The 19,123-nt window shown below is 35.5% G+C and overlaps 1 long non-coding RNA gene across 3 annotated transcripts in view; it reads right to left on the bottom strand.

The window, feature by feature from the left end:
• Window positions 1-1,788: 1,788 nt before the first annotated feature.
• LOC125924840 (uncharacterized) overlaps window positions 1,789-19,123 on the bottom strand; it is a 581,404-nt gene continuing 564,069 nt past the window's right edge. For all 3 annotated transcript variants that reach the window (XR_007458595.1, XR_007458594.1, XR_007458596.1), the window contains one exon: window positions 1,789-2,223. This is a non-coding gene — a long non-coding RNA (uncharacterized LOC125924840). The remainder of the gene's footprint in view (window positions 2,224-19,123) is intronic.

The following is a 19,123-nucleotide window of genomic DNA, read 5'->3' as shown; positions in this document are numbered from 1 at the left end:
AGGAGTCCACTGAAACAATTCCTATTTATAAGTCATAAATCACAAAGTGAGTTCTCTACCTCAAATTTTAAAAGTGATAATATATCCAAAAGTAGAAATTCCACTTAAAAAAAAGAATGCCACATATGCCTGTTTTCCCTCTAAATTTAGTGTCGTGCTCTACACTTGGTTGTTTTCCATAGTGTGGGCAAGCCGCTGCCAGCCTGGCTACGAAAATGGCGACAAGCACTGCCTCAGCATCTTGACGTCTCTGTGGTGAATCCTTCCTTTCCCCTTCAGCTTCCCCTTCCTGAATAGGGAGGGGGTCAGGAAACTTCAACATATACCTCAGTTACTAAATTTCCGGGGAAGGAAATGCCATGTATCAACTATCATCTCTGCTTCCTCCTCTGCTTCCCCCGCCACTTCTTCCCCTCCAAACTGCAGTGACACCTCCAATCTTTACCAGCCCAGATCCTGGGAAGGAAACTCCCTATCCTTCACCAATGCCTTCTGGTTGCTCTCTGGATGCATTCATTCCACAGCTGGGATGACTATCCCTACTGTTTTATTTATGATGCAATCAGCTGCTGTAAGAAGGTGAACAGTAACTGCGATTCCATTGCATAAAAAAGCCTTTTTAGCCCTATGTTATAAACATTTAAAAGTCTCTCTTTTACCCTTTTAGAAAAAGCACAGCAGGAGGTAGATAGAGGTCACTGGGAGTCTCTAATTCATCTACATTTATAGTAGGTGTTGCAAGCTCTATTAGCAGAAAATGTATGACAGTCAGACCGAAGTTTAATGTTTTACTTAAAATATCTGCCTCTCTAGCTAATGCCAGAAGCTGTGCCCATGATTGGTGGCATGTAGACACTTACTAGCAAAAGCTTCCCCTTTGGCAGAAACTATCAGTTGGAAAACTGCTGTTACAATAATATATTTGAGTATCATCCCAGAAAAACCTGCTTAAGAGATTTTTTCCCCACACAAGGCAGCACTAACAGTACACAATGCTTTCTGCCAACACAGACATTGACATGCACTAAAATATTGAATGGTAACCAGACATATGTATATTATCTTGCCGTTCACCAGTGGAAATTATTTTGAACTGGGAAAACAATGCTCTTCTCATTGCGCCAGCGAGAGTGTCCTAAGAGTAGGTTCGGCACCAATACACCAACCCAGCACCCTTCTGAGAAGGCTTGTAAAGTGCTGCACACTGAACTGACTTCATCCTATAATTATAATGGCTTCCTTAGTGGGCCCATTTCTTCTTTGGACACTGCCATCTTGTGAGTACTAAATACATCATCAGTGAGTCTCGTTCTCATGTATTACACTAATACATCATTGGACTGACAACTGCTTCTGATGATCTATTAATGCAATACATCAGAGTGAGGTGTTTGAATAGGGTATTACTCAGAAACCAGTGCCGTCTTCATAAAGCCAGGTCCACAATCCAATTCCATTTAATTACACAGAATTCATAGCATGCTAGCAGCAGACTAATACTACCAAAATTCTAGCATCATCAAAGAAATTATTTGCATTCTCATTACATTATCAACAAAATCTTTTTCCTTTCCTGGAAATAGATCTGTCTTGTAAGTCAGTGATTCAGACTCCACGAGCTCACCATCCCCTACGACACACGAGGATCATTTTGCAATGGCCCATGAATAAAACAAATACGCTTTTCCCTATCCTAACTACTCCACATTCTATAGTCGTTAAAAAGAACATCAGATTTTCCCATCTAAAACACAATTTCTTTGGTAAACATACACACTATATTGAATACTCTTTGTTTGTAGTCACTAGACGCCGTCTAAACATTTGTACTTCTGTACATATTATACAGAAAAAAGAAGAGACAAGAAAAAAGCAGCTGAATTTGCTTGAGAGTCAGTTACACTGCACTCTATGTATGTGTCATTTGTCACAAAGCTATCATAAAGCACACCCAGTCCCTCTGTTCTTCATTTCTGTATAGAACACATCTATTTGTGTTTGGATAGCTTACTGTGAAATTTAAATTGTGTCATCTATTGCTTTTTGGTGGTGTTATGAAGATTTTGAATTGTCTCTAATAATCAAGTTTCAACAATTGTATCCAACCTGAATTAACACGAATTCTTTTTAGAAATTTGCTTTGTTACCTGCATATTTTGTTTGTTTGTTTCAGAATTCCTTGAGTGTTTTCCTTGGTGTTTCACAACAGTCATCCAGTATAATCTAAATGAAACAGATACAAGATTTTACAGCATTAACCTATGAATTTTAGGTTATTCTTCTCTCAATTAAAGTTAAGACCACAATAAAGTAAACATCACAAATCAGTGCCATAGTTTATGACACAACTTAAGTCCAATTGTCTAACACCTTCCTTCCTTTGTCACAGATTTTTCAAATAGACTATTTTGTTTAAAAAGCATTTATCTATTGTTAATGTCTTTGGAGAATTCGTCTTGGGGTTTATACTGAAGATAAATGCAGGCATGTGGTTTATGAAAAATGCCTCTGCAAGTGACACGCAGCCTGATATGAGTTACCACAGTCCGTTTCACATGTGGGGCAATCCACTACTTGCCTTGCATTTATTATGTTTTCTGGCCTGTATTTTTTCTTCCTGTTATTGAGATCTTTTGATATTATATACTCTTAACTACAAAATGCTGGCAGTATATCTGCAAAGAATGATATGTGTATATATACTATACTCTATAATATCACATTTTATATTATACATGTATTATGCCATATACACAATGTAAGAGTCCCCTCAATATCAATTGCATTCCTTAATATTGATTGTACACCTCAAATATGCATTTCATTTCAACTCAGGACAAGAATAACAACAAACCATCATTAAAAACTACCTCAAAAAGAAAAGCTGCCTTCGGGGGCAGGAACGTGTGTGTGTGTGTGTGTGTGTGTGTGTGACAAAAGGAACAAGAACAATAGTAAATAATGCATGTCTTTGGATATATAGATTAATCAATCTAGTTTGAATCTGTGATAAAACTCCCTGTCACTTAAAAAAGGAATATAGATGTTTATATGCATGTGACTCCATTATGGAGTTTATCATTCCTCAAAAGTTACAATTCTGCTTTCCATGGCATTTTCTCTCCTTTACTTTTAGTAAAACTGTCTTAGTCTCAAGATCTCCTTTATGTATGTTTCTCAAAATAGCACTCACAATTCATTTTGAGCTTTTGCTAATTAAAGAATTACCTTGAGATCCAAATGCATACAGTATGTGAATAACATGTAGTTGTTAAAAAGAAGCATGCTCATGATTAGTTCAGTTATAGATCTTTTTTTTTCTTTCCTTTAAATGGTCCCCTATGCCACTTACTAATATTTTCCACCCTTGCAGCTTTTAGGTTGTCTATCTTACAACTACTATTCTGTACCTACTTAGGCACACATGAAAAGCAATATTCCAGCTTGTTGGCTGCACTGGGTTAATACAGGGACAGTGCCTTCTGTGCTCTGAAGCGACATTGCATGTAAGTTCATGGTGACAGAGATACCCCCCGTGCAGTTTCAGGATGTCACAAGGAAGGGGAAAGATGGCCGGACTCCATCACTCTGGATGCACTCAGGGGCTGAATGAATTTGAAATATAACCAAGTCTGAATGGAAGAGTGGTCAGAAAGCCAAGAGCAATTACTTCAGCTTGCAAAATGTTTAAACGATTTACTTCACAGGACAAATGCAGAGTCTTTATGTGCTGGGAACTCTTAAAACTGCATTTGGACAAAATTTGGTGAGGCTCTTTCACAAGCTATTGGAAAAGGGGAAGGGAAATTATTTGAGATGCCAGCAGCATTTAGTCAGGTATTTCTGAAACCCAAACCCCTATCCTGTCACCTTTGTTTCAGAAAGTCTGACTCGTTCACATTTTCCATCACCTTGGGAAGAAAGCTCAGGTAAGTGGCTTAATTTACAGATGGATGGAACAAACTTATTTAAAAATTCTCAGTATGTTATCATGAATCATGTAGGCCTATTAAACTAATTGCTAAGTAAATTTAAGCAGTATTACAGTAGAAATCAGTAGAATTTGTCATCAATCTGGAGAGATCTTTGGTGGTCTCATGCTGCCCCCCACAGATATGTCTCAGAACATTCATTATGCCATAATTACAAAGTCTCTTTGAAGAGGCTAAAAATCCCTAGACTCCTCTCATCAATTATTTTCACCTGTTAATTCATTTTGTGTGAGGTAATAACCTCGGCATAATAACAAATGTGCAAGTACTCCGATTTTGCAATTAAAAGCAGCAGGGCTTCTATTTTGATCATACAGACTGTGACATCCATCATAGAAAACAATTTGGGCCTAGCAGGATGACAGATGCCGTACTGATGGCTCTACTAACTAACTGCCTGTCCTAGGAAAAAAAAAATGGTCGGGCTGAAGCCCGCAGCTGCAAGCTATCTGATAGCTTCTGACCAGTCAGCAGGAGAAAGCCTGCAGTGACTAAATTACTGAAAGGTAATTTTACTTCACAAAATGAGGATTTCTGAGCCATAAACGTATGCATTCCAGTGGCTGCTGTAATTTGGAAACAAATAGCCCTTTTCATTTGAAAATGACTGGAATCACTGCCAGTGTTCAGGACGTTTTGTTTCTCCGGCTTTTACATGAAAAATACAATGTAATACTCATTATTTCTGCCCCCTTTCACATCTTATTAGACACAGAAGGCAAGGTGGTTATCTCTGCTCTCTTAGGCTAAATCTACACAAGGAATTTTCCCCCCAACCTCTGGACAGGTGCCTAAATAATGGAAGAGAGCTCATTTTTGTCTTTTAGTCTGTATCAAGCCCGAGTGAGCACAGTCTTGGGATGAGATCCCACTACCCCAGATCATCTGGAAGACACCCACACCTAACTGATCACACTATGGGATGAAGCTGTTTACTCACCCATCCTAGCTGTGAAAAGGGGAATTCGGTGCTAATAGATACAGATGAAAGGTTTCCGCCTTATTTTTAAGATCATAATATTTTAAAAGATTTCATAAAGCACAATGTGGCCTCTCTTTTCACTTCAAATTAAAGTATTTGGTATCTTAACCTACACTTCACTAGAATAACTGTCTTTGAAAACATATGTTCTTATGCTACTGCCAATTTTGAAAAGAAAAATCATACGAATATGCAGTAAGTTTTGGTTAATTGAAAACATAAATATTTTCATTATTACCTTTGATAGGAAAATATCTCAATAGAAATTGAGAGGCTTTGTGCATCTGTGTTGCTCTTACAAAACTAAATTCAGGGAACAGATTATAGAACACAGGCCACTCAGTATAATAAAAGCAGATATGAAATGCAAACAAAAACCATATTCCTGGAAATTGTTATGCTTTTAGGATTATGTGTTCAGATTTCTTGAGTGAATCAGGACAACAAAGGATGAGGCCAAGACAAAAGGTTAAGCACAGTATGAACTTTCTCAGCTGCCGGGCACCTTAGGAAGATAGTGCCGTTTATGATGTTAACAGCCAATAATGCTTACGTTTTACACTTTGCTCCCATATTCCTTGCAGAAAAACAGGGAAGAACACTGTTTCTTGGGGAAAATCTTAGTTTCTTAGTCCACTTAGTTTCTTACTCTACAGTTTCTTAGTCCACTGTATCATAGTCATAAACCCTGTCATCAAGAAGGACAAACAGATGACAGAAGCAAGGATGTGCTCCTGGAGAAACACAGAGCAGTGAGGGATGGTGCTTCCTTTTTCAGTGCTCCAATCAGGCTCCTTCCTAAACCTTTGAAGGTAAGCCAGGGTTGGGCATGGGTCTCCTTTGACTTTTAGGAGGGTGATCCTTTCACATTCGCTATTAATAAATCCTTTAAACTTGTGCAGAATACCTCTGCATAAGGGCAAAAGCCTCCGTGAGTAGCCTGGTAAGTTTCATACACAAGTTCTTTTCATCAGGTTGCACAGTGAAAAATCAACTGAAAGAGACACATTAGAACAACGAAATTGCAATTACCCATCCGAGATCTCCTTTAATGGGATGCCAGGAGGACTTGCCCTTTATGCACACGCTCTGACTGTAACTAATGCTCAGTAGTCATCAACAAATTATGACTCGTGACACTTTTGCTGCTGCAGTATTAAGCCCAAAGTCCAATGGAGAAAATATATGGTTTTTATTACAAAATTGTTCTTGTTTACAATTCTAATATCCTCTTCATTATCTACTTTTCCAGACATTTTAGGCAGTTCTGAAGACCTGGGGCAGCACTAGTCCTGTCATAAAGAGAAATTAATGTTGTTAAAGTTGGCCTAGCTGCCCTCTGGGACAGCTGAAGATGTGGAAATATAAGGCTCTGTTTTTAAAATGGAAATGATTAAAGGCACAGACACCTTGCTCTTGGAGCAGCCACTAAAACTTTTAATAAAATACGTGGGCATACACACACAAAAGCTTCTTTTCTTTTTCTTTCTAAGTCATCATCATCATCATCTCTCTCTCTCTCTCTCTCTCTCTTAAATCCAACTTTGTTCTATAAGAAACAGCCCGCTTTCAAGATTAATAAGCGTAAAAATGATCTCATCATTATAAAGAACACATCTGTTTCATTCAGCAGTAGCTTACTCAGTAACGACCAGGCACAGAGAAACCAGGAGAGCTTTCTCCAAATAGTCAGTAAGCTAATTAGGAGCACTCTTTCACAGGTAGTCTTTACAACAACCAGCAGGCTCAATCTGGCCTCTCGAAAACACTTTAAGAACAGCCGAGCAATCACCACTGCTGGAGGTGGGCACCCCTGCTTGTCTCTTTCCAGATATCAAGAAGGGGTTTTCTCAGGAGGAAGCAAGGAAGAAACAGCAAGCCAGTGGAGGTTACTAGAAATCCTTTTAGAGAGAGCCTACCAAAAGTATCTTGAACAAAATGGCTCATATATCAGGAGAAAAATGGCAGGAAATAACTCAAAGGAAGAGAGCATAACCTTTGCCATCCAAGGGCCAAAGAACGGCAGTCAAGACTTCACCTCCCTGATCCTCTCAACCTTAGTCATTTTGTCAGGTTAAGCGAATGCTCTCCATATAGAGCTGAAGAGTGAAGTAACACCCCATTCTGCTAATGTTTTAATTATAGTATTTTATTTCAAGAAGTTTTGTTTTTCCACCATTTTCTTCTTTCTTTCCTTTTTTTCTTTCTTTTCCTTTCTTCCTTTCTTCCTTCCTTTTTTCTTCCTTCCTTCCATCCTTCCTTCTTTTTGATTTCTGATTTCTTTCTGACTTCTTTTTAGTTTTTCTACTTGCCAGCATGCAGCTCAGACACAAAATTATTATTATAGACATGGGAGGAATAAAAGTTTTACCATATTCTTTAATTGTTTTCATTGTTTCACTGTTTGCTTGGTTGCTATTCACAAGAGTTACTATAGCTTCCTTAAAATATAAAATTACCGGAGGATAGTCAAAGGTCACTGAGGTTCATCTTTTCCATGCACAATTCTCTCATGTAGATAATTTCATTGAACATCTGCTCTGTAAACAGACTTAGCAGACTGGAGTCACTCATTCCCATGTTTTCAAGTAGACTCATATAGAAGCCATGTGAAACCACAAATCAAGACCATTTCAACAGCATAGGAAGAATGTCACAACTCCATTACATTAAGCAGCTTGAGTATCCAAAAGACGGCCATACTGTCATGAAACACTCCCTCTGCTGTTGCTTCAGTCTGCGTCTACTTCCTCCCCTGAGTTTAGGTTTTGTTTTCTCTCTTGATTCCTTGTTCTGCGGCTCTATTACACACAGATGGAGAAAACATTTGCCCACACACAGTAATTTGAGGGGTGCCAGGCACTGCACGCTGCTGCAATAGCCACGCTTCCTCTCCTGGGGCCTCATACAAAGTGTCTGAAATTCCACAATTAGATGTCCTGTCCTGTGGACTTTGAAGGTTTTCTAACCTTCAGGAGTCACCTAATTAAATTTTAATACCCTTAAGTATAAACACCTTAACTGAAACAGCTAATACCTTGTTGGAGATTAGTTGGTGAGTAGTGTTAAAGAAATTTAGCTTTGGGATAATCGTAGCAATAACATTAACATTACTGAGACCCTGATCCGTACCACTCACTATTCTAACTTCACATGGTTGAACTTATTTCAGCACCACAACAGCCCTTAGTAAAAGAGACAATTAAGCACAGAGAGGGTAAGTCATACAGCTGTGAAGGACTGAATCCCTAATCACACCCATACATTCTGGCCCCACATTTGACGTTTACAATGAAACAACTCCACAAGTCAACTCAAATCCACAATTAAAAAGGGAGGGGGTGCCATTTGAAGGAAGGAACTCTTAAAAGCGATGCTCCAACATCATACTGCTTTCTTCAACCTCTGCTGAAGGCCTATAGCATGACTACAACACCCCTTAAACAGTGATCACATATCAACAATCACTATCTATTCCTGTCACCAGACATTTCTCCAGCAACTCATACAGCATTTTGCTTATTTGACCCTACTTTACTGTAGCCTTTTCCTGAGAAGTTATATATCTACTCTCATTAAAATGCAAACACATGTTTGGAAAGGGATTGGCCAATGATGAAAAAGGCATCTGCTGCTGAGTCTGTGGTTTCCTTACATGAAATGTTTGTCTCCTTCACCCCAAGCTATAGCTGACATCTAAACTTTCATATGCCTGTGCTCAATTATTGGGTAAGTTGTATAAACCAATAGGTGGAAAGCAGTACATATTCTTACTGGATGTAGTATTCTCCTTTTTTACCTTGAAAAATAGCATAAAAATGTATCTTCAATTGATAATTCTTCAATTATCCTAAGTTAGAAAAAAGGAAGAAAGCAATTACTAATTTCATTTATACTAATTGATATAAGTTCATTATTATCTGTAATCAGAAATCAGTGCCATATACTACTAGTAAAACCTGTCAACTCATTGAATTATTCACTTTATATTCATATATATACGTATATTCATTATACATGTATACATATTCATTTGATCATTAATAAAAAATATATATATACACACAATACACATATACATGACCAAATGAATAAAGGGTTATGCATACGAATACTTAAATGTTGGGTAAGAATCACAAGTGGAATGTTGTATTTGGTAAAGCAAGAGTAATGGAGAAAGACATTCATAGATTAAAATCCTGGCACTGCTTCATATTAGCTTTCTGACCATGGTGAATGTTCTTTAATCTCTCTACACTTATATTTTCCTTTTGTTTGTTTTTTTTTAACTATAGTCATCATGCTTATTGGATTCCCAGAACTTACTAAATCTTATAACTGGAAGTTTGTACTCTTTGACCAACATCTCCCCATTTCCCTCATGCCTCAGCCCTTGGAAACCAATGACTGTTTGTATAAGTTGCTTATTTTAAGATTCCATGTATAATCTATTTTCTCATAGAAAAATAAAATTTTGTCAAAGCAAAAATAATTCGTACTTCATAAGATTATTGGGAAGAATAAATGAGATGTAGATTGGCTTATTTTTTATACACAAGATGAGTACTCATTTTATGGTGGAAATACAATAAATATTTACTGATATATTTGTTTTTTTCATTGATTTTGCCTGGTGTAAGTGGTCACTTTAAATTTGTAATTTCACTTATTCTTTATCTCAGATAAGTTTGTTGTCTATATTTAAGATCAATACTTTTTTATGTCATCTTATTTTTGAGAAACCAAATAATTAATTATACATCTTATATATTTTCCTTTGCTTCCATATCACTCACCTTAACCATGTTATGAGTTGTTTTGCTTTCTTCTGAGGGAGAGTTTTGAATTTCACCTTTATACCACTAACTCAAATTTCTACAAGACTGATCAAGAAAAAAAAAGAATATCTTAACTAGAAAAATGAGGAATTAAAATAGAGACATTACTACTGACCTTACAGAAATAAACAGAGTATAATTGAATGCTATGAACAACTGTATGCTAACATATTACATCATTTAGATGAAATGAAAAATTCCTAAAAATGTACAACTACTGAAACTGGCACAAGAAGAAATTTAAAAAATCTGAATAGACCTATAACAAGTAAACAGAATAATAATTTAAAAAATCCAACAAAGAAAAGTCCAGGTCCAGATGGTTTCGCTGATAAATTCCACCATATGCTTCAAAATAATTTACATATATACTTCACATCTTCTTAAAAAAATAAAGAGGAAATATTTCTCAACTCATTTTATGAAGCCAATATAACCCTGGTAATACTGACAAAGTTATCAAAGGAAAGAAAACTGGAGACTACTATTTCCTATGAATACATATATACAAATTCTCAACAATATACTACCAAACGGTATCTAGCCATATATAAAAAGGATTTATACACCATGACCAAGTGGGATTTATTCTAGGAATGCACAGTTTATTCAAGGCATGAAAATCAGTCCATACACCATGTTACTAGAAAAAAGGACAAAACCCAAATAAATGATCAGATCATCACAATAGATGTGGAAAAAAATTAAACACAATCCAACACTCTTTCATAATAGAAAAAAAATCCAACAAACTAGGAATAGATGTGAACGTCTTCAAATTAATATAAGGCATCTACAAAAAAAACCCATACCTAACACCAAACTTAATGGCACTTTCCATAAGATTAGGAACAAGACAAAGATGATCACTACTATTCAGCATTGTACTGAAGTTTCTAGCCAGGGAAATTAGATAAGACAAAGAAATAAAAGGCACCCAGATTGAAAATGGCACTTGCAAATGGCACGATTTGTACTATGGGCTATTTTGAGTGAATCATACTAAAAATACCAAAAAAAAAAAAAAAATACTAGTAGGGTTAGTAAACAAATTCAGCAGGTTTGTAGGATACAAGATCAATACAGGAAATATAGTTCTATTTTTATACACTAGAAATAAACAACCTAAAAAAGGAAATTAAGAACATAATTTTATTTATAATAGCACCACAAAAATAAATTCCTCATAAATGTATCAAAAGAAACATAAGATTTGTACACTGAAAAAAAACCAAAATATCACTGAAACAAATTAAGATCTAAATAAATGGAAATATGTTCATGGATTGGAAGAAGGCAATTGTTAAGAAGGCAATATTCTCCAAATTGATATACCTATTCAGCACAATTCCTATCAAAATTCCAATTGCGTTTTCTGCAAAAAATGACAAGCTGGTCCCTAAATTCTTATAGAAACTTAAGAGTCCCAGAATAACCAAAAACCTTGCTGAAGAAGAAAGTTGGAGAACTCTTTATGATTTCAAATTTCACTAAAAAGCAACAAAAATCAGTAATGCATACTACTGGCATAAAGACAAAAATATAGATCAATGGAATACAATTAAGAATTCAGGTATAAATTCATACATCTAAGGACACTTGATCTTCTATAAGGTTGCTAAAATAATGTAATGGTGAAAGAACAGTGTTGTCAACAAAGAGTTGTGGGGCATCGAATATCCACATGCAAAAGAATAAGGAACTGTGTAAAGTGTTAGTTCTTAGCTTTGGCTAACAGCACTTCCTTGCTCTTGCAATGTAGTTTGTATACATGACAAATTCTGACCTGGTTTTGCTTCTGTAAGAAATTATCAAACTTCATTTCAGAAAAAAGGATATTATTTGGTCATAAATAAAAGTGAAAACATTTTCATTCGCCATTGCACAGTGATTCCATGGGAGGAAGGAGACCTGTGGTGTACATTGTTAAAGTGTATGCTCTATCATATGGCAAAGTTTCAGGATGACACTAGTAATGTGACCATTAGGCACACATACTCATCTGAAATAACTACTTTCACAAAATAATCCACCAAGCAGCCATTCCTTTCTTCATAATTAATATAAACGTGATTTCCTGGAGCATCCAGCAAAAATATATATTTTTAATGAGCCTTGCAGCTAGGTGCAGTTGTGAGAACGAGTTCTGGTCAATAAGATATAAGTGGAGGTCACCTGAGAATTTCACAATAAATGTGACTTCTTTAGCCTTGTTCCTGACTAGAATGCAGATGTTAAGACCAGAGCTTTAACATCCACCTTGTGACCACAAAATCACCATAAAGGAAAGGCCAAGGGAATCCTAGAATCCTGTCCCTAACATGAGCCCCTGTGCCAATATCAACAGGCAAACAATTTTCTGTTATATGGGAAAAACAAAACCCCAATCTCATTATGCTATTATACTGAGGTCTCCTTTACCTGCAGCTAAATTTAATTTCTAAATGATATACCTAAATGAAATCTAACTGGAAAATGTCATTATTTCTGCTCTTCCATTTTAAGTTGTTCTTTTTCCTGGTATTAACTGAATAATTTTTTCATACACCACATTTTAAAAATTCTGATGTAAGATTTGTTTTCACATTATTATAATGTAGCAACTTTATTTTTAAATAAGAGGTAATGGAAAGATGCCATATGATTCCATAAGTGAGATATAAATTAATAAAGGGGAAGTTCTTAACAATGTTACTAAAATAAATTATACTCGTTGGTTTAGCACACAATTAAATAAAAAATGAAATAGCATATTGACTCAAACTTCCTTGATAGTGGATGTAATGGATATACATGAGAATGCTCAAAGGAAATCAGAATATATAACACCAACATGATAGGGCCTCACTGATTTGATGAGTGCTCATTTTCAGAAAGAAAACTATGGAATAGGAACTAAATTTCTTCACTTAAGCATCAGAGTCAGTCCTCATTATCCTGAGGTCTGATTTTCCAAGGGGCTAAAATATTTAAATTGGTGTTGTCTATACATATGTTACTGGTTGAAGAACCAACCAGTAGCCCTATGCATCTATTTAATCAACAAGTATCCATCAAGGTCCTATCATGTACTAGAGACCGCCTGGGTTGGAGCCAGGTATCAGAGGTAATTAATATATACTTGATACCCTGCCTTTACTGGGATTGTATTGCAGGGTGATATAATTAAGGAACAGATATATATAACAAAAATTAAAAGTGCCTTGAAGTAAAAACCAAAATGTTTCTGCAATAGAAAAAAAAATAGGGGGGTAATTTCCTTCGCTATAATGATCAGAGAAAGTCTTTCTGAGAAAGGGCATTTAAACTGACACTTGACCAGCTAGAACAATGAGAAGGCAATGATGCAATGAATTAGACAGACTGGGGAAGGCTAGATATTGATATACACTGAGATAACATTTCTGAGAAGAGACAGAAAAAAAGCAGTGCTTCCTTGAGCATAAAGGAAAGTGGTGGGAAATGTAGTCATCAGGGGCCTGTCATAAGAGATCTTATATGCCATGTAAAGGGTTATTCTAATTAAGGTGGAAAATTCTTTATATAAATTAAGGATGCTTTTGATTAAAAGGAACAGAAAACCTCGGTATCAATGGTCTAAACCATTTCAATTTAAATCAGTAGAAGTCTGGAGGTCAGTTGTTCCAGGATTAATTCAGTGGCTCAAAGACATCATCAAAGGTCTAGCCCTGTCCAATCTTCCATTTGGCATCTCTGGAGAGTTGGCATTATGTCTTTACCCTTCAAGCCTCATGGTCACAATAGATAAGGAGTTGTCCTCATTAAGATAAGCAGTTGTCATCCTGTTAGTTGATCCTAACAGGAAGGAAAGGGCTAGATCAAAAGGCTTTATCCCTTATCTATTTCTTCTGTAAATAGCATATTCCTAGTGCCAGTGCAGTTCATTGTTCCAGAGTGAAATTTAAGTTTAGGTTGAGGTTAAAGCCAGTGCTGATAGAAGAGCCAAGTACATGGATGTTTGCAGAAATGGCCAAAGTTTTTCCTCAAACTTTTCTCTGTGTGCAACACAGAAGACCTCAAGGATTAGGATAATTTTAGGCAAATAAAGCTGCTAAAAGCCGGGAGAACAGATCAAATATATTATCACAATGATTGCTCATTCTTTACAAGGTTATTGAAATTTCAGAGATATCTCCTAGTCTTCTGCTAATGGAAATACAGTATGGTTCCTACTGAATTCTTTCCTTGATATTTCTCTTCCATTTTTAATCTTAGTTCTACTTAGACATGAATTACATAATTCAGAATATGGTCTGGAGTTTATTAAAATTCTTTGTGATTACTGACACCAAAACACTGCTCTGAAATCTTTAGGACCTCTGATAATATTCCTGGCACTTTGTTTTTACAAATTGCAAGATTTTTTTTGAAAACTAACAATTTATCTTAAGGTATCAAGTTCATCAAACTCTGGTTTCTCTAAAGTTTTGATTAATTTTTAATCTGTGAAAATCTGAGTGCATTAAAGAAACAAGATTCATTTGACTTCACTTTCCCATCTCATAGGGCATCCCTATTAAAGAAACTTTGAATTATCTACTTTGTATTTTTTGCTAAGCAGAATTACGGCTTTAGTTCTCAAAAATACAATTCCAGATACAGCCATTAAATGTCAAAACCACCACTTCAGAGTATTCAGTGTTCTCCATGAGGATTCTTACATAGCTGGGTTATAATTCCTAGGTATATATTAAAGTACATCAAAAGAAGGCTTCCTTCTTTGTCCTTTTTTCCCTTTCTTTTTAAAATATGCAAGAGTAGTTTGTAGTCTATATTCCAGAATTTCCTGACTAAGTCAGAGTTGCATCTGGAATGATACTTGGATTCAGAGGCAGGTCTACCTCCTCATTATTCAAATCATTGGAAATGGCTCATATGATGTCATCAGCTGTCAAGAGAATTTAGTATAAATAGACCCTCCATCTGCAGACATCTAACTGGCCTTATTTTAATTGTAGTGTCGACTCATTGGTAACATATTGTAGAAGGACAATAGACATTGAAACCTGGAATCTACCATTCTGGAGGGTGTGCTCCTGGCCAAGATGCTTTGGAAAAGGAGGATTACCAGCTTAAAGAATAGATAAATATGAGCTTGAACCAAACTTATTGTTCAAAGAGAAATAAGAGTTTGCCATCAGGAATAAAATATTTCCATTAAGACCTTGTGAAGGGTAAGGGTAAATGACAGGAAAATTTTAATCTTCCTGTGGCTTTCACTAAATATAATCTCAAGTGAGCCAACCTGGCTAAGGGACTCAGAAGAGTGAATTGTCTCATGACTTTGAAATGTCAATAACTCTTTATAAACAATGGTTTTTGCATATGGCTTAGCATCTGTCTAATTCCTCAGCCTGAGAGCTGCTACAGTCTCTGAAATGAAATGTAAGAACGAACAATGTCTCATAACCCTGAAAAATCAAGGTATTCTAAGAAACATAGGGATATAGGGTAAAATTTTTTCATTTATCCTTGTGCTGGCTGGATTTGGAGTTGATTTCCATTAGCCTGGCTCTGATAGAATCCATGTGGATGTGGGTGCTTAATAGATTCTGTTTGGTGATGGGGGTGGTGGGGGTGGTTATTTCTGCAGCTGGTTTTGTGCTGAAGCCAAAAGAGTATAAAATCCTTTTAACTAGACTCCCAGCCCCCATTTGTGATAAACATAGTAGGCTGCCTCACTAGCACCAGCAACACGTAAAGTTCAGTTTCCTTCTGCAGGGAGATAAGAGGATCTTAACGGGTGGCTCTGAGCGCTGCATTTCCTATTTCACGCTCAGTGCATACGACTTAGGTTAACTCTCTTCATATGTCATGGATTCTTTAACAAGCCCACACTGCCCTTCCCAAGACACAACACTTCGCATTTCCCCCAAATGTGCAAAGCTAATTGCCTTAAACCATACTGAATGTTTAAACACAGTAATCAAAGGTGTGAATATTTAACTGGTTTTATCTAAATGATTAATTTCTGGTGTCTCTGTGTAAATAGTGCTATCCTCCAGCAGTTTCAGGCAATAGAATATCTATATTTGCTATTCAATTCTGGAATTCCAGATACAGTTGTCAGTTGTACACTTGACATGTATTGATGGCCCAGATATGAACAAGTGTCCTACAATATAAGTGGAATTCCAGGGCCTTAGTTTAAATTATGCAAGATGTGCTTCCTGTTAGGGATTCATTTGTCATGGACACCAAAGGATCTCTGTCTTTTTAAAGCCTCTAACAAGTAAAGGGAATGTCTTTTATTGATCAAAATTATAGAGGAGATATAGTTCACCCTATGTCACTAGATGCCATAATTGCAGAATAGCGTATCTTGCTCCTAAAATTATCACCTCTGCATTTAATAGTTTATGGGCAGGGCATTTGCTTTTTATAAACAATTGCATTTAATAAGTATCATTAACATATATAAACTTGATTTAAAAACCAAACAGCGCAGTAGAATTTATAATAAGAAACATATAATTCTAACTCCTCTTCTTTGACTCTGAGAACCACTTCCTGGAAGTTACACTGTGAACATTTCCTTGTGTATCTCCCATGTATCTTCACACATATGTGCATATCCCACATACATATGTAAAAACATAATTATATGCATGCACACACTTATATGTGTATACATGCATGCATTCTGTCTCTTGGCACTTAATATATTAGCATTTATAATCATACAATCTGTACAATATATATCATTATTTTTGGTGCCTGCTTAGCATTCTATTATACAAATTTATCATATTTTAGGTAAATGTTCTTTATTAGTTATTTTACATTTACAATATAAAGAATTCTACCATGTGCATTTGTGACATGTATCTTTGTGCTCATGAGTAAATACATCCATAGTATAAATCTCTAAAAATTTACTCTAAAAGTTGAAATGATGGATCAGAATCCATAGAAGATTTTTATTTTCTACAGATTATTTCCTTTATATTCCAAATTCATAATATACTGTTTGCCATCCAATCTTGGGAATTAAAAGGTAAGAAGAAATAATACTAGCATGAGTAAAAAGATGCAGGAATACTTTTATTTTTTTAATTTCCATATCATCACAATTAAACTTAACTCATCCCGTAAGCCACAAGGTCCAAATAAAGCATCATTCATAAGTACATTATTCCCTAACCCATTATTTCCCAAGGCATAACATAAAGTAAATTTTCTTCTTTTCTTTAAATTCAGGATTTATACCTTCTTGGATACCCATAGGGTAAGATTTGTTTAAGCCTGAGTTTATACTTCTCTTCCCTGAGTTCTTATTTAATTCAAAACTAAAGTTCTATAGTAACAGAGTGTTACCGAACAACATCCGTAGTGTGATTCTGTGGCTAAATTATGGTTTGTTTGTTTGTTTGTTTGTTTGAGTGTGTGTGATTTATTTCCCAGGAAGCAAGAATGAAAACAGGTTAACTATTCCTAGTATATATCAAGCCCTACATCATTCATTCCAGGCCACAAAGACTAGGTATGTGTGCAAAAGAAAAATTGCACTGGACCAGTTAAACAGGCAAGGAAGACTTTATTTAGACAAGACTATTACAATAGAGGAGAGAGGCTATAGAAATAGGAGAGAAAGATTAAACTCAACTCTGTTGAAACATTAAGTGGGAGGATACTTAAACAGTAGGGTGAGATAATGGAAAAATACTTGAGGAATGTACTGGGTAGGTTTGTCAATGTTTGGTAATTGTTGCCCTTGCCCTACTCCCTCAGAAACTAGGATGCAACGGTCCTATTTTTTTATGCTTATATTTCAAAAGGATGGTTTCTAGGTCCTTAAGAAAGACAAGCCTGGGTTGTAGAAAATTTATACCTCTATCATTGGTAGAATATACCTACAAGGAACTAGGCTTTAACAAATTATATTCTGAATTTTTCAAACTTTTGTGGTTGGAGAGTATACATTTCTAGAAGTAAAGTATTTCAGAGCAAGTTAGATGTATTTATTATTTAACTTAGGTCAGTGCAGAAAATATGTTGTGCTTTTCACCAGGATTATATGTTGATAAAAAATTACTTTCCTATGATTTAACATAAACCTCATAAACAATCTTGTGAAGAAAGGAATTTGATTTTTGTAAAACTATATTACTAAAAGATACACTGAACCATACTTCCCTTATGTTTAATATAATTGTAACTTTGAAAAATAATTAATAGTTTAGGATTTCTGAAGCTTTGAATTTTTTTAATCTCAAATAATTTAGTCCATTCCCAGCAAAAATTAAATTTCGAAGGAAAAGAAGATAATATTTGAAGCTCTTATTATGGGAAACAAAATGCCCTATGAAAATGTCTTGCCACAAATAAATGATCTAATATATCACAGTATTGAACTGGATGATTGCATTTCCTCAAAACCTTAAAAAAAAACTTTCCAAATCCAGCTGCCCAAACAGACTCACAGAAATTCATTTTATTAATAAGCTCCTACTGCCTCTGAGAGCTTTGATATCAGGAAGGTGGGCAATGAAATGTCATAGAAAATAAAAGCATGGATTTGCTAAGAGTGTAGGAAGTAAATATATACCTTCTGCAATAGCTCTTAATGCCTATGCCACTCTTCTCCTTTGTTTTACCATGTAATTTTATATTTTATAAAGTACTTCACCCAATTAGTATTGCAAATTTGTTTTGGAGTGTCCAATCTTTCACTGGAATCTGACAATATGACCTGAAATAGATGCTTGAACTGTTTGGGGAAAAATAACCTCTTTGCCAGTTGTCTATGAGGATAGTATTTGACATTTGATGCTTGATCATATTCACCCTTCTTTTCCAAAGATGAATACATCTATTTGGGAGAAGTTAGCAATGCAGTTGAGTCATTTTGTGCTTTGTTATTGTTTGAGAATGTATGCATTATATGTAGAGGTTATAAATTTCAGGGTAGATCACCTTGTGTAAAACAGGTTAATCCATCTAAACAATGCCAAAACTTAAAGCAAAAGCCTCTAATGTGATAGATTTGGCATATAAATATTTTTCAATTTGCTTATTCAACATAGCTTTATTAAAATGTTCATCAAGTAATCAAGAGCAAATACTAGCCACGTGAATTGTGAATGACCACATTAGTTAATACATTTTACACTCAAAAATATATTTGCAATGAAACTTCATGACTTCAATAACTCTTGGTCATATTAATGGTAACCCCCTCATTTCCCACACTGGTCTTAGGAAAGTGTGTGTTTTAGTATCCATCAGCACTGTGCACCCTGAAATGTAATATTAACTGATTGAGACACTAACATACACATCAGCCTCAA

Source organism: Panthera uncia, chromosome F2 (genome assembly GCF_023721935.1).
Source record: "Panthera uncia isolate 11264 chromosome F2, Puncia_PCG_1.0, whole genome shotgun sequence".
Classification (NCBI taxonomy): domain Eukaryota; kingdom Metazoa; phylum Chordata; class Mammalia; order Carnivora; family Felidae; genus Panthera; species Panthera uncia.
The sequence above is the reverse complement of the archived record's forward strand: the minus strand, read 5'-3'. Positions and strand labels throughout refer to the sequence as shown.